At 41.9% G+C, this 15,172-nt stretch overlaps 1 protein-coding gene and 1 long non-coding RNA gene across 2 annotated transcripts in view; one reads left to right on the plus strand and one right to left on the minus strand.

The window, feature by feature from the left end:
• LOC146780113 (uncharacterized) overlaps positions 1–13,448 on the plus strand; it is a 153,327-nt gene extending 139,879 nt beyond the window's left edge. Inside the window, exon 4 of the long non-coding RNA XR_014972096.1 lies at positions 13,213–13,448. This is a non-coding gene — a long non-coding RNA (uncharacterized LOC146780113). The remainder of the gene's footprint in view (positions 1–13,212) is intronic.
• LOC146780111 (uncharacterized) overlaps positions 1–15,172 on the minus strand; it is a 597,326-nt gene that overhangs the window by 557,343 nt on the left and 24,811 nt on the right. The gene's annotated exons all lie outside the window — the stretch shown is intronic.

Below are 15,172 nucleotides of genomic sequence, written 5' to 3' on the forward strand. Positions count from 1 at the left end.
TATGTGGTAGATCCGCAGACTCACCTCAATTCGCTGCTCAGGGAATTTTTGGTTTTCGGTCGATTGTCTGGTATACAAATCAATTGGAAGAAATCACAGTTTTTTGCCCTGACTCCAGCGGTGGCCCGATTTTCATTGGACTATCCGCTTGAATGGTGTGACTCGGACCTCCGTTATTTAGGGATCCAGATATCAAAGGTGAGGGAGGGGACGTTAAGATTGAATTATGGCACTGCCATCACTAAATTGGCGGAGGATGTAACACAGTGGATTTCTTTAACTTTTACTATGGCTGGTAGGGCTTCACTAATTAAAATGGTGGTTTTACCTCGTTTTTTGTACTTGTTCCAGAACACTCCGTACTATCCAGGTGTGTTTTTTTTCGGACGCTGCGTTCAGAGCTGTTGAAGCTGTTCTGGGCGGGTAAGCAACCTAGATTGGCGTGGTCGATTATTACCCAGCCATGTAGTAGAGGGGGATTTGATGTCCCCGATTTTCTAGCTTATTATCTGAGTGCTCAAGCCCATTTCGCATACCATTGGTTTGCGCCTACGCCATGCAAGCCGCAGCTGGCTGTGGAGGACTGGATAGCTCGACCTCTGCCCCTGAAGGGCATTATTCAGGGCCCAGTGAGTGCGATAGAGACGCCGGCTACTACGGTGACGTGCACGATAGATGTGTGGCAGCGGATCCTACGCAGGATCACACTTAATTTCCTGTATGCACCGACTTTGCCGCTGATTTACCATCCGGGTCTGTCCTTATTGCAAGAAGGGGGGTTCCAGGGGATGTGCGCGAAACTAAAAATCCGCTACTGGGGCGATCTATTTGTGAACGCTCAGTTTAAAACGCGAGAACAATTGTTTCAGGGTTGTCGGCCTACACCGCTAGACATCTTTTACTATATCCGGCTGCGACAGGGATTGAGGGCTGTTCTACCGCAGTGTCCGAAGGAACCTGAAATAGTACTGCCATTACAAGTTCTGCTTACCTCTGTGGATGGCAGGCATCTAGTTTCTCACCTGTACCGAAGTATTCAAGAGCAAAGTGGGAGTGGAGAGTGTAGAGCACTCAGGCAGTGGTTTATTGATATAGGCAGGGATATCACGGAGGCACAGTGGGCATATTGCTGTGAGCTCACCTCTCAGATTTCGGCCAGCTGCAGGCTACGGATTATCCATTATACGTTTTTGCAGAGATTCTACTGCACGCCCGAAAGAAAGATGAGGTTCCGACTATCGGATAATGACAGATGTGAGCGATGCCATTCGGAAGGGGCTGTTTTTTACACTTGGCTTGGATGTGTCCGAGGGTCTCTGATTACTGGATGCAGGTCCACACAGCACTAACCGCTATGTTGGGCGAAACGATTGAACGTGACCCGCAAATGATGCTGCTGGGATATACTATGCAGATACCCAAGGTGAATCGGAAATTTGGAAACAATGCACTCTTTCTAGCGAAGCGACGGGTTGCATGTAGGTGGGGGAGGGGCTGTGCACCGAAATGTAAGGAGTGGATAGATGATTTACTATATTGTCAAGAACAGAACACGATATATGCTGACACACAACCATTGAGCAGTAGGGCTAGGGACATATGGGATCCGTTCAGAGAATACTTGGCAGCCAATGCCAATTCAGATGGAGATGGAAATCCTGTAGCAGCGGATTCAGGCCCTGCGGATATCACAAATGCTTAGGAGTGGCTCTTAAAGGATGTGATGTGTTGACAGTGATGAGATGCTCTATCAGACGGCGATACTATGGCTCTAGCGGCGCTGGAGATAGGAGGGTGCTGGATGGCCTGTTGCAGAGCAAGGGGTCTGACATAAGATTTATAGGGGGTTATTGACCTGGTATAAATATCTCAATATGTGACATAGTAGCTGGACCACAGGGATGGGAGGCGCAATATGCGCTGCAGGTATGCTTGACTTTCTCCTCGGCCTTTAACCCTATATTGCGGCTTATCTTCGTGACCTTTGGGGCGGGAGGTTGCTCCTGTTCAAGGGGTTTATCGGGCTTATGACCCTGTTCTGTAGGTGATTATAGCTGTATGCCCGGCAGGACTATGGCAATTGTGGCTTTCTGTTTAGTATTAGGATATTGGACGTCCATACCCCAAGTTTACCTTCGCTGTTGCAATACAGTGCAGGAGCAAAAAAGGGAAACAAAAATAACTTCATGGACCTTTGGACTGTTGTGTATCAAGCAGGGATGGGAAGCGGGATGTGTTGCGGAGCCTTGCCACCGCACCTCCGGGTTGTCGGACAAATGGCTGTGTATATATGCGAGAGTAACAGGAGAGCGTTCCCAAATGCAGCCGGCCCTTGAGGTTGTAGGCGTGGTGCTGTAATACTGTGTAATGCTACAATAAAGGTCTTGTGTAATTGTTTGCTTTGGTTCTCATTATTTGACTTTTTCTTTTCCCGAGAAATGAATTGAATTTTTTCTTTGCCTTTATTCAATATTTCTCAGACTGTAATTTTTAATATGTTATATTGTATTTGACATGTCTTATGTTGTTTCTCTCTCTTTTTTTCTTGTCTTATTCTCTCGCTTGCAGGTTAGTCTGAGGTAAATCCGTATGTTTGGTCCATTTTCCTCAGTGTTCTTGGTCCTGGTGCGGCTGGGCCTTCCCTTCTTTGGGTGTGTCATCGTCTTATGTGTCGTCACCATCCCTGTTCTATTCGTTCTTGTTTTTTTGTTTTGTTGCAGGGATGTGTTTTTGGTCGTCCATTATGGATTTGTACTATCTCTTCCTTTGGTCCTTTTTTTCTTTTCTTTTTGCATTTCATTTTTCTGTTTCTTGCCCTTTTTGATCTTTTTCCTTTCCTATATGTCTCATTTCTGTATTGCTCCCTCTTTTCCTTGTATTCTATAATGACATTTTGGTATACGTCCCACTACTTTCCAATAATATTTTTTCTCTTGTTGTATATAATTCAAAGTAATCTCATGGAATATTAAGGTAAAATATATATAAAATATAAAGATTTAGGTAAATCTAATCCAGATCTAGTTCTTTTTCAATAAACCCATTTTACACAGTCTGTGGCCCTGATATATGAATGAGCCTGGTTTTGGGCTGTGTGTTTGTATCCCCATCGGTGGGTGAAAAGAATGGAGTGGTGATATTGGTTAGAAAGTCCCTTAAAGTTAATTTGGTGTCTCAATAAATGGATGATATGGGTAGGTGGATTAAAGTAAGCCTTAGCATATATAATGTCCTCCTTACCATCATGAATTTTTATGCCCCGACACAACCTGATAATGCTTTCTGGCCCTCCATTGCACAAACATGTACACAATATCATGACTCTTACTTTATTCTTGAGGGGACTGCAATCAAATAATGGACCCATTTTTAGATAGACAATCTTCAGTTCGCTTTTTGTTCCATAAAATGCATAAACAATTTCAATCTGTTATTCCTAAAGAAGCCTTGGTAGACTCTTGAAGACTGTTCAATCCTACTGCCCATAAGCTTTCTTTTTACTCTGCCTCTCTTGGTTCACTTTCATGATTGGACCATATATTTCTTTCAAAATCCCTTGCACAATTTATCAGTCAAATATCTCTCCAATTGTACTTTCTGATCATGCTATGGTCATTACAGACTTTGATTTGGTCCCCTCTCATCCTTCCTTGCATAGATGGAAATGTGATAATTACTTACCACGAGATGCTCAATTCTCCAATTCATTTACTGCTTTTGTCTCTGATTTTTTTTCCTTCAATGACCATCCGGAAATTTCCCCTTCCTTGCTCGGGGATACTTTCAAGGCAGTGGCAAGAGACTTCATTTAAAATTATTTCTCTCGACAAAAGAAGACACGACTAAAGCAACATGCTAATCTAAATCTTTAGAAAATATATATTTTTCCACTAAACTGCCCTACTTAAGGCCAAACTGCAATGTAATTCTATTTCCACTGAAGATGTCTCTTCTGTGCTTCTTCGGAAGAATGCGTGTTACTATGGGGGGGAAAAACAAGGCTGGCAAGTTATTAGCGAACTATCTTACGGTAAGAAAGGAGCGGCACATTATTGATTCAATTTCTGCTGTATCTGGAAAGTCTATTACTAGTCATCGGGCTTTTTTTGAAGAATTTATTATGTTTTATAAGTCCCTTTACACACCTGAATCAACTCTATCTTATCCTGCAATTGCAGATTATTTGCATCATACCCCTTGCCCTATTGTTCCTGATTTGGACTTTGGATCTTTAGAGAATTACCTTTTTACTGAAGAAATTGTGGCAGCCTTGCAAGCACTTACATTTAGGAAAACGCCTGGTCCAGACCAGTTTAGAGTGGAATTCTACCTTCATTTCTCCATTATCTGCTCCTTTATCTATATTGCCTATTTAATCACTGTATTGCATCTTCCTCTACTTCTGGTACTTTTCAGAAGGCTATAATATGTTTTATTCATAAGGATGGGAAAGACCTGTGCGAATGTAGAAATTATAGGGCTATTTCTTTATTGAACGTCGATTATAACATTTTTGCTAAGCTCTTCGGTTAGAATCCTTTCTTTCGCACCTTAGAGGTAAAGAATAGTCGGGATTTATCAGAGGTAGGCTTATATCGGATAATGCGAGATTGTTTCTGAACGCTTTTAGTAGGGCTCCTTATTTTAAATCTTCCCTCGCAGCTAAAACAGTCTACACTGAGAAAGCATTTGATAGAATAAATTGGGACTTCTTATTTCACTCCTTAAAATGGCATTGGTTTGGACCAAAAAGTATAGCTATCATTTCCCTTTTATAGCACACGCCCCAAGCATCACTAATGGTTAATGGCATGATGTCTTTGTATTTTCATCTCAATAGGAGGGTTAAACAGGGTTGCCCAGGTTCTCCTTTATTATTTGTTTTAGCTCTTGAGCCTTTTCTTTCTCAGGGTTAGACAGGGTTGCCTGGTTTCTCTTTTATTATTTGTTTTAGCTCTTGAGCCTTTTCTTTCTCAGATCAGTCTTACCCATCTATCTATGACTTATCCCATGGAGATCGTCACTTAAAAGTTTCTTCATACGCAGAAAGTATTCTATTCTTTATTTCTTCTCCTAAGGACTCGATACCTGCTTTATTGTATGAAATGTCTCTATTTTCCACTCTCTCTGGATATAAAATCAATTCGGATAAAACTGAAGTTCTCCCACTTACTAAGTACACATTTAGTAATTCTTACTCCCTTACTGGTTACCAATGGTCCACTTCTGCAAGAATTAAATATTTGGGGAGTATGGTTTACAAACTTCATTCATGAACAGTTAAAATCAACTTTACGGAACTTAGTATCAGAATTGTGTGATTCTTACCTCCTGGAATACCCCATTTGTATCACGGTGGGGTTGTTTGGGCCCTATTAAAATGATGATCTCCCCCTTACTGTTATACCTTCTTTCTATGCTGTCAGTTCATATTCCCAAGCAGTTTTTCAAGAAAATCAACACACTACTCCTTAAATTTCTTTGGAAAAAATAAAAAGTCAAGAGTAGCATTAACCACTTTACAATAACCGAAATTAGTGTGAATGGTTAATTTTCCCTAGTTTTATGGTTTTTATAGATCTTTTGCTTTGCGTCAAGCGGCTCTTTGGACTAAGGATCTAGCCTCGTCCTTTTCTCCATTATGACTAGATATTGAACGTGTTTCTTGTCTTCCCTTTAACTTCAAAGAAGCCTTATCGCTGACTGCTAAGACGTCACTTCTCCATTCACCTATTTTATGAAACACAGTATCGCTGCTCAAATTGACTTTTCTTCCACTCTGGATACAGCCTTGTTTTTAAAAATGCCAATATGGTACAATTCCTTGCTCAAGATAAAGAACAGGTCCTTTTCTGGCATACTTGGAAGGATAAGGGCTCAATGTGGGTATCTCAACTTTTTTATAATGATTCCCCTATTTATTTCCCTCAATTTGGCTTATTTATCACTTCCCTAAGTCTTTTTTTACTCATTTTTTAAAACGAATGAATGTGGTCCTTGATGTTTATTACTCCTTAAAAAACTCTTTGAAGTCGGTTCCCTTCTCTTCTGGCATTACTGAATTTCTGGAAACAGGCCCTAGGGCTTCAGCTATTTATAAATATCTCTACCTCCCTGACCCATCTAGAGAAAAATCCAAATATGAGCTTTTGTGTAAAAGAGATCTAGGAATTTCTTGGTCGGTCCCTTTTTGGAATAAGTAATGGGCAGGTATATATAAAATCTTGCGGTCTGCTGGTATTACACAGTCTTTATTTTTTATTAATCACCATTTATATTTTACCCCCTTGCAGTGCTCCAAATTCTCCCACGCTACTCCTGCTAACTATTGTTCTTGTGACTCCTTCAATTGTCCTAATACCAGTCATTTCTGGTACAAAATGCTCACTCCTCCATAGCCCACACAATGATGTAGACCAAGGAGTAATTGGTCATCGGGCAACTACCTTTGTCTCCTCTTTACAATTAGGAAGATGATTCTGAGGTGAAAAATTCTCCATTATTCCATGACCTGCAAGACTGGGTATAATAAGTAAGGCAGCTGACACCTGCACCTTCACCCTGACTAAAATTGTGAAAAGAGAATAGACGTGAGTGGTAGCTGAACATCTCCTTAATGTCTTACAGTGCAGTATGGGCAACAGATTTGCTGGCCAGCTTGTATCCTCCTCTGGCTTTGTTTGTAATTGGGAAAATTCACATGAGTGGGGATCAGTAGACCTGTATTTGCTTGTCTGACTCATGTCCCTACCTCCTGTGTTCAATACTGAACACCATGCAGGAGTGATTATTCTGCTCATCTATGGCCCACACAGCGCTTTGGGCCACAAAGGGACTGGTCATCTGCCACTGAACCCTGTTTGCAAACCAGGTACAGGGACAGGAGTGACTTCATCTACTACGTTATACTTTCTTTAGATTCCTCTCACCTCGGGCAAGGAGAGGGCAGATGTGGAAACATACTTTGCCTACTATACCTCCCTTGGACAAGGCCAGGGTAGTTATGTTTCGAAGCTCCCCCTGACCATGTGCAAAGTTGTCAAGGACTCTGTACTGTGAGTCTGAGGATGTGAAGGCCAATCTCTCTGTATTCCCCAAGAGGTCGACTCACCCCTTTGGATTAGATGGAGGACAGTAAAGAGGACCCAGATTGAGCAGAAAATGGGGTGAAGAGATGCAGGAATATAGAGAGACATTCCGGAAGTTTGGTATTTGGAAGATCTAGACTGGATTCCTTAGGCCCTACACATCAAATCTTAATTTATCAAGCTGAGGTCTTCACCTCGGGGTAAAAGAATGCAATTACTAAGGGGTTCATTAAACAGGAGGGAAATGGGACATGTAAGTGACACAGTCTGGGATTTAGCTGGTACAAGCTAAGGGCACACTGCAATGGTTGTCTACTCCATGCTTCATATATTGGGCACCATGAAAACCCCGCATGACCTCAAACTCTTAGCCTCGCCCTCACCCTTTTTCAGTGCAAATGCCTCCATCACCCGCTACAACAACGGTATTATCCTAATTCAAGACTCCAATTTAGCTTGGATGGATAATATCTTCCCTACTCTCAAAAGAGCGGTGATCTCAAGGCCAATCTTCCCAGCCTAATCCATCCTACTACACACATTTTCACTCTCACACCCACCACTGCACCTGGGTGGTCCCCAACCCCTCATAACCCTTCTCACCCCCTATGTGATATCGGATCCTCTCAATCCCCTGAGTTAGTTTTGCCAGACTACTCACGCTTCATTTGACCATCGACTCAGATGACTAATGGCTCTGCATCGACATTTACTTCCCTGATCACTAAGCAGTCACACATCGATCCCAGTGGCAGGTTACCCCCTCATGCCCCACCGCCCTTTCTCTCTCCTGGCGATTTCCTATGCACGATACCACCAAACACGCCACTATCTTAACTGGAGTCTAGGCTCTTGCCCTCCACGGATTCTATCCAATCCATTCCGTCACACCACCCTTCACCCACCTCCTATCCTGTACATCTAACTCACCCCACCACCCCTCCATCCCCCTATCCTCTCGCGAACTGGTACCACACAAGACTTCATTGAATCACTGGCTCCCCCTGACCTCTCCATGTGCGCCTTTGACCTACCAGATCTCCATAGAGATACCACACCTCTGGCGGAACTATCCACACAACCACTATCCATTAGCTAACACCCAGACCTGGCTGCACACCTTGAAGAGATCTCTCTCCACCTGCGCCTGCTCACGGATGAATTTCATGAACTGAAAGCCCTCTCTATCGATCATCTCCTCCTGCTCAGAGTGCTATGCGCACTAGGGAATCTACCCTGGAGCCTCACTAGTACAGGCCCTGTCTCAGACATGCATTCCTCTCACCTTACTTCTAAAACGTTACCCCTCTCCAATGCCCCCTTCCACCCCAGAAGAATGAAGACCAAGCTGTCAATAGTGATAGTGATGTTCTTCTCCTCTCTTATGCCCTCCCACTAAACACTGACAAGACACCTCTGGACTCATGCAAGGCCCCTATGGACTTAATCCAAAGCATGCATGCATACCTGAACAGGGAACCCTCCCACAACCTCAGAGTTATAAACAATGACAACCTCAAACGAGTGAACATCATGCAGACTCTGACCGCTCACACACCTCCCCAATTGAAATGCGTACTACTCAATTGCAAATCAGCAAGTAAACACGCAGCCGATATCTTTGACCTCATTCAAAACAATGAAATTGATATCATCATCCTCATGGAAACCTGGCTAACAGGCTCTTCCACCCCATTCTTGACCTTCTAGTCCCACCTAACCATGACATATTTTGATTAGACAGATCTATAAAACAGGGTGGAGGATTAGCCGAAAAACACTCTCAGTCTCACATTCTGATACCTCCGCTATGACCTCCAGCGAGTACCTATGCATCAACATCTATAGCAATCACTGCCCAGTATGCAAATTACACCAATTCTACAACCTCCATGGGGACAATCATCCCTTCATTGAAAAATTTCTGGAAATCATCTCCTCCAATGATGACACCCTAGTTTCCCAAATATTCCTGGGAGATTTCAACCTTCACTGATCTAACCCAAATGATCAATCTGTAAACTGTCTAAAATTCTTCCTATTGGAGCACGAGCTGACACAATATTGTGAGAGTCCAACCCATAAAAAAAAGGTGAAACTCTGGACCTCATCATCTCCAAAGGAAAAACCATGTCAATAGAGGCCATTATCCCTTGCAATTGGTCTGACCATTACAGCATCTTTTTCCTAATTAAGAAGGAGGTGTCGCTGAAAAGGGTCCAACCCAAGAAAACAAAGCATTGGAAAAGGAACCTTAGGAATATTAACTCCATGGATCTAGCAACCCGCTGTAGAAAGGCCTCCCCAATCCGACATGTCTTGATGTTCATGTCCTCACGGTTTTCTATAATACCACCATCACTGGCATCCTGGACGAAATAGCCCCTATACAACAAAAAAGTGCCTCCTTCAAAATCTCCAAACCTTGGTTCGATGACAACCTAAACTCTGAACGCCGCAACCCTTAGGTTACCTGAAAGAACCTAGAGAGCAGTACCCTCCACTGAACATCTGATTACACCTGATTCACCTTAGATTGGTCAGGAACACTTTTAACAAAAAAATCAAAACTGCAAAGCCTGACTTCCTCAGAACCCAACTCAATAAAGCCAAAAACCGCCCCAGAAAACTGTTTGAAATTGTTAAACAACAATCAGGCAAGACACCCAACAGCTCTGACTTTGGCAATCGCCTTCCATCATGAGGAGGTGGCGGCCTTCTTCCTGAGAAAACGAAAAGCATCAGTATTAATCTGGAAGCAAAGAGGGCTATTATCCCATGATCAGGGAGTGCTGCTCCAGCTCACCATGGGCGACTCAGTCCATCCAGTGTTGGCACCAAGAATGACGCCTCTTATATGTCCTTTCTCAGTGAAAGAGATATTTACAACACTCTGAGGTTGATCAACCCATCTAGTCATTTCACCGACCCGCTACCACCACCGATCTTCAAAGATATCAAAGATACCATCCTCTCTCTATGGACAAAGATTGTCAACGCCTTGCTATCGCAAAGCACGATCCCCAACTGCTTAAAAGTAGTGCAGGTCTCCCCATTCTAAAAAAAACTAATGCAGACAGATCTGATCTCAATATCTTCCGGCCTATCTCCACCATCCCCACAATGGCTAAACTGCTGGACAAAATGCGTGCAGATGCAACTTTGTACACACAGCATATTTCCAACTTTTGGACCAACCGCAATCCGGATTTCAAAGAAGCCTCAGCACGGAATCTGCTCTCACTCATATTATGGATGACATCTTGATAATGCTAGACCACAACGAAGCATGCATCCTGATCTTCTTTGACCATTCTTCAGCGTTTGACACTGTTTAACCACGACAATCTCTTATCCATCCTTAAACACAGGATGGGCTTTTCAGGTCCGGTATTGCGATGGTTTACTTCCTTCCTCCATCATAGATCACAAAAAGTCAAGATTAAGCAATTCCTATCCCAGCCCTCCTCAGTTACTATGGGGGTTCCTCAGGGGTCAGCACTATTACTGATAATCTTGAATTTATTCCTAGAACCTCTGGCAAATGCTCTGAACTCTGCGAACATCCTCTTCCATGTGTATGCGGATGACACTCAACTTTATCTGAAAATCACCTCCCCTGAAGACTTCATCTCACTCATCTCTACCCTTTTGGATACTCAAAACTGGGTAACTGGGTAACTGACAACCACCTCATGCTCAATACCTCCAAAACAGAATTCCTTCTCATTGCTTTACCTAATCCCACCCCAGGTTCGACCACTGGCTGAAATATCTTACGACCTTCAACTGCAATACCCGCATTATCGACTCTGCGAAATCCCTCGGAATCACACTTGATAAGCACTTGAACATGCAGAATCATATTAGAAATTTAAGCAAGGGAACTAAATACCAGATGAACACCTAAAACCTTTCCTTCCCCAAGAGGACTTCAAGATGGCAGTGCAAGCTCTGGTTCTGCCAAGCTCTGGTACTGCCTAGGCTAGACTATGGTAGCACTGTGCTCTGTGGACTTCCCAAATATAACTTGGCCCCACTAAAAACGTCCATTAATGCAGCAGATAGACTGATCACTGGTTCAAAAAGAAACAAGTACATCTCCACAGCCCTCAAATCCCTAAACTGGCTGCCCTTGAGGCTAGAATACAGCTAAAGATAGCCTGCATGACTCACAAAGCCCTACATCTCAAGACTCCCACGTATCTAGCTCAAAAACTAGAGCTATCTGGAGGTTGCAGACAGTCAAGAAGTGCAAGTTCATGGATCTTAAAACCACAGAGCTTCCACAATATGAGAACGAGTCACAGAGCCTTCTCAGGTGCTGCCCCAAAAATTTGGAACTCTCTTCCACCGGAAGTCCGACAAATTTCTTCCACTACTACCTTCAAAAAGGAAGTTAAAAAAATCCTAATGGCTACGTTTTTGCCATAAAATGGCTCTGGCACCACTGCTCATTGAATTCCCCCTGATTTACTATTAGTTGTTAGACAACTTTGAATCCCAGCATTTGCCTGCCATGCTAATTTATGTAGTAAATATTATCGGATATTCGTCTCCATGGTCTGTATCCGCCCTACCTTAACTGTGTTGCACGACTATCTTGTTGTTTTAAGCATATTCATGTAATACCTTTCCAAATTCTAAAGCGCTCTGATACCCACCTAGGTCACGTTCACGCTATATAAAACTTTCAAAATAAAGAAAGAAAGAAACTGCCAGTGTATCCCAAAACCAACTCAAGAGCCAAAGATGTAGACAAATGCAGCACCGGGAGAGAGGATGTCTTGAAGGAGAAGACAGCCTAACAAAATGGTAACAAGGAAGGTAACAAATCACAACAGGTGATGAATCAGGAGGAGCCGCTGAAACCAGACAGGGAAAAAACAAGAAAAGTAAATGAATAGATCAATGTAAGTGCAAACTAAAGGGAATATGGGGCATCATAATGTACTATATTTAACGCTGTTCTCAATTAGGAATGTTTCTCAACATACTTCTCCTGAAATCAATGGTTTCCAATCAATCCCTACAATAGGTTCTGGAAACCATTTGCATTGATTAGATAAACATTGTTTCTCATTAAACGTTTGATCCATGAAGCACCTTAAACCCCAAAAGCAATGAGAGCTAAAACAGTAAAGGGGCAATGAATAGTGAGACTCTCTATGGAATTACAAGTACATGTATTACACACAAAGCTCTACACTACAAAACACCACTTTACCTTGCCCAGAAAATTACGATTTCTGGAGGCTTTAGATCTTCGAGGGGGGCCGCTGATTTCCTACTGAAACTAGCAATTTTCCGTAAGAAGAGAACATACGACAGAGCATTCTCGGGAGCTTCGGCAATAATTTGAAATGCGTTGCCTCCGAACCTTAGTCTCGAGATTCAAAACAGAGTCTAAGTCCTTTCTCATGAGTAAATTCCTACCTTAACTAACTAGGGTCCTCTTTCGGCTCCTTTGAGACCTTTAGTCATTCCTGAAGCTACTATTTTCAGTTGTGCTAATAGATGAAGATAATCAGTATGATTGTACTGCTATTATCTGAATAATGACTCCAGAGATAGCACAAGTCACGGGGCTTTCATTGAGTCTCACCTATGGTCCTTAGTCAGACCTGGTAGGATACCCAATTCCATACGCAAAATTCAGGGACAATGGCTAATGAAGGTACCTCTATCAAGCCACATGGTTCTGGGTCTGGTCTTGTAACTGTCTTCGTGTTGTGACTCCATGTTTTCTTTAGGGATGATATTACATTTTATATGCAAGAATTTAATGTCATGTACTACTATAACCCGAGTGGTCACCTAGTAAGACTTAATATGTATATTGTTGTAAATTTGTAAACTGTGAACGAAACTGATTGCTGTTGATTTGTAAAGCACTCTGACACCCAGGATTGGGTCATGTTCGTGCTATAGAAAACACTAAGTAAATAAAATGAATAAAAAAGTTGAAATTGTTTTCTACTATATTCTGTTGAGTTGAAAGTGTGCACAATTTTCTTTCACTTTCCTTTGCACGTGTTTTCTCAACCCTTTTCCTCACCTTTTGACCACAGTATTGATTGCTTGTTTGGTATTACCTAGATTCATTTCGTTTATTGCATTCTAGGAATTTCCCCTGATGAAGGGCGGGTCCCGAAATGCATTCGGAGTCTCTTATGACGCATCCCGTTACGCTGAAAACTTTCCCTATCAACCAGGATGGAATTTTCCCTGAAGAAGGGCTGGTCCCAAAAAGCATTGGGTTATGTTAACATGAATATCTGATAAATAACTACTTAAAATAGTGTGATTGGACAACACTATACTTATTGAAGAAACTCCACAATAATAAATGAAGATTGGATTTACTATCTGATGAAATTGTGTTTATTACAAAAGAATTACATTCAAGAATTATTAATGGAGTGACATATGGGGTTGTTTCTCGTCCTTAGGAAGACAACTTTTCTCTGACTCATAGGCCTACTGATTAGAAGGCGATACCCACTTGCACCCTTCAAAGTGTTTACAAGGATTACTACTACTTAAAACTTAAGTGTGTGTGTCGCTCTATTCCCATTTACTGCATTGACCTGTGTGCCACCTCTACTATGTTTGCTGTTTCTTTGTTCTCTTGCGCCTAACTGTGACCTGACAAAGGTGGAGGTAGTTCACCTATGAAAACCCTAAATCCCCTAAAACGTGGGAAAAGTGAAGGTTGAAAAGCTCAATGGGGTGGTATAATAATCCCCAGTCCTGCAATCTTTTTTTTAACCTCTCTCAATTTTCAAGAACTCTAGGAGAAATAACTGCCCCACCAAACCCTGTGCTCATTTTATATTTGAAATCTCTCCTCATGTTCATCAACCTGGATAGAGATTAAAAAAACCTCCACACCTCCCAAGTGGCATTAGAGTCTTCTACCCCCACTCTTCCTTGCCAAATGGTAGGGGAATTAAATGATTCCCTCACCTAGCATGCATAAGAGCACGGGAGGGATGTATTCAGCCAAAATCTGCCTGCCCTGTATAAAGCAACTAATGGAGAAACTAACAGCTGATCCAGTGCGTACTCCCTTTCATCCACATTAGCAAAATGCAAGAGGTTAATGTCCACTAAACCCTGGATGTAAGACTCTGTACCCAGATCTTAAGGGTAAAAGAGTTTCCACACTCAAGCATTGAACTTGTATGACCTATGTACCATGCAGCACAGATTGTAGCAGACGAGCGTTGACACAGGCAAGGTCCATTCAGTCACATTGGCAGGTTTCTTGAATTGGATAGGCAAATGGCCAGGTACAAACAGCTGATCTGTAGCTGCCTGAGTAATCAGTAAGACAAAATACTCCCACACAAAATTTCCATTACCGTAAATGAATATGCTAGGTTCATTCCAACGTTTGCTTTTCTACATGTTGCTCAGTCAATGCACATGTATTACTCTGCACAAACTGGTATTCCGATGATCTTCCATGAAGTTACATTGCACTGATTTGGTTTCATTGACAGTCTGCAGTACAAAAGTCATGTTTTGTTTCTTGCTGTCTCAGTGGAACCAAAGTTGCAGCCACAAAATGTACAGGCGTTCTCAATAAAACAGTGACAGGGATTTGAGACTCTAAACAACAAATCTCCATATACATTCCCACATAAAAATATACATTGTTTAAACTGTAAATCGAAACTATATACATTACTACTTAAACATCATTTAGAAAAAAACACATATAAAATTACAATCTGTACCTCCCCAGAAGACATGCTTAATTCTTCACTAATAAAGGAATGTCATTGTTTACGTTAATATGAGGTTTATACACATTACGATAAAAAATTGACAATGCCTGAATTAAATAAAAAAACAATAATTGCTCAAAAACATGGCAAAAATCTAAATAATTGATAAGCAAAATGTTCATAAGTATTGTAAAGCGAAAAATATTCACTGCCTGTCCAGATCTTATCCTGGTCTCTTAGAATTGTAGTCTTGTAGATATCCAGCACTCTATGCGCAATCTCCAGCAAACAAACAGATCATGTGTTATGTACCGGATACCCTTTTTATAAAATGCGTATGATTGATCA

This window comes from Triturus cristatus, chromosome 12, assembly GCF_964204655.1.
Source record: "Triturus cristatus chromosome 12, aTriCri1.1, whole genome shotgun sequence".
In the NCBI taxonomy this organism is placed as follows: Eukaryota; Metazoa; Chordata; class Amphibia; order Caudata; family Salamandridae; genus Triturus; species Triturus cristatus.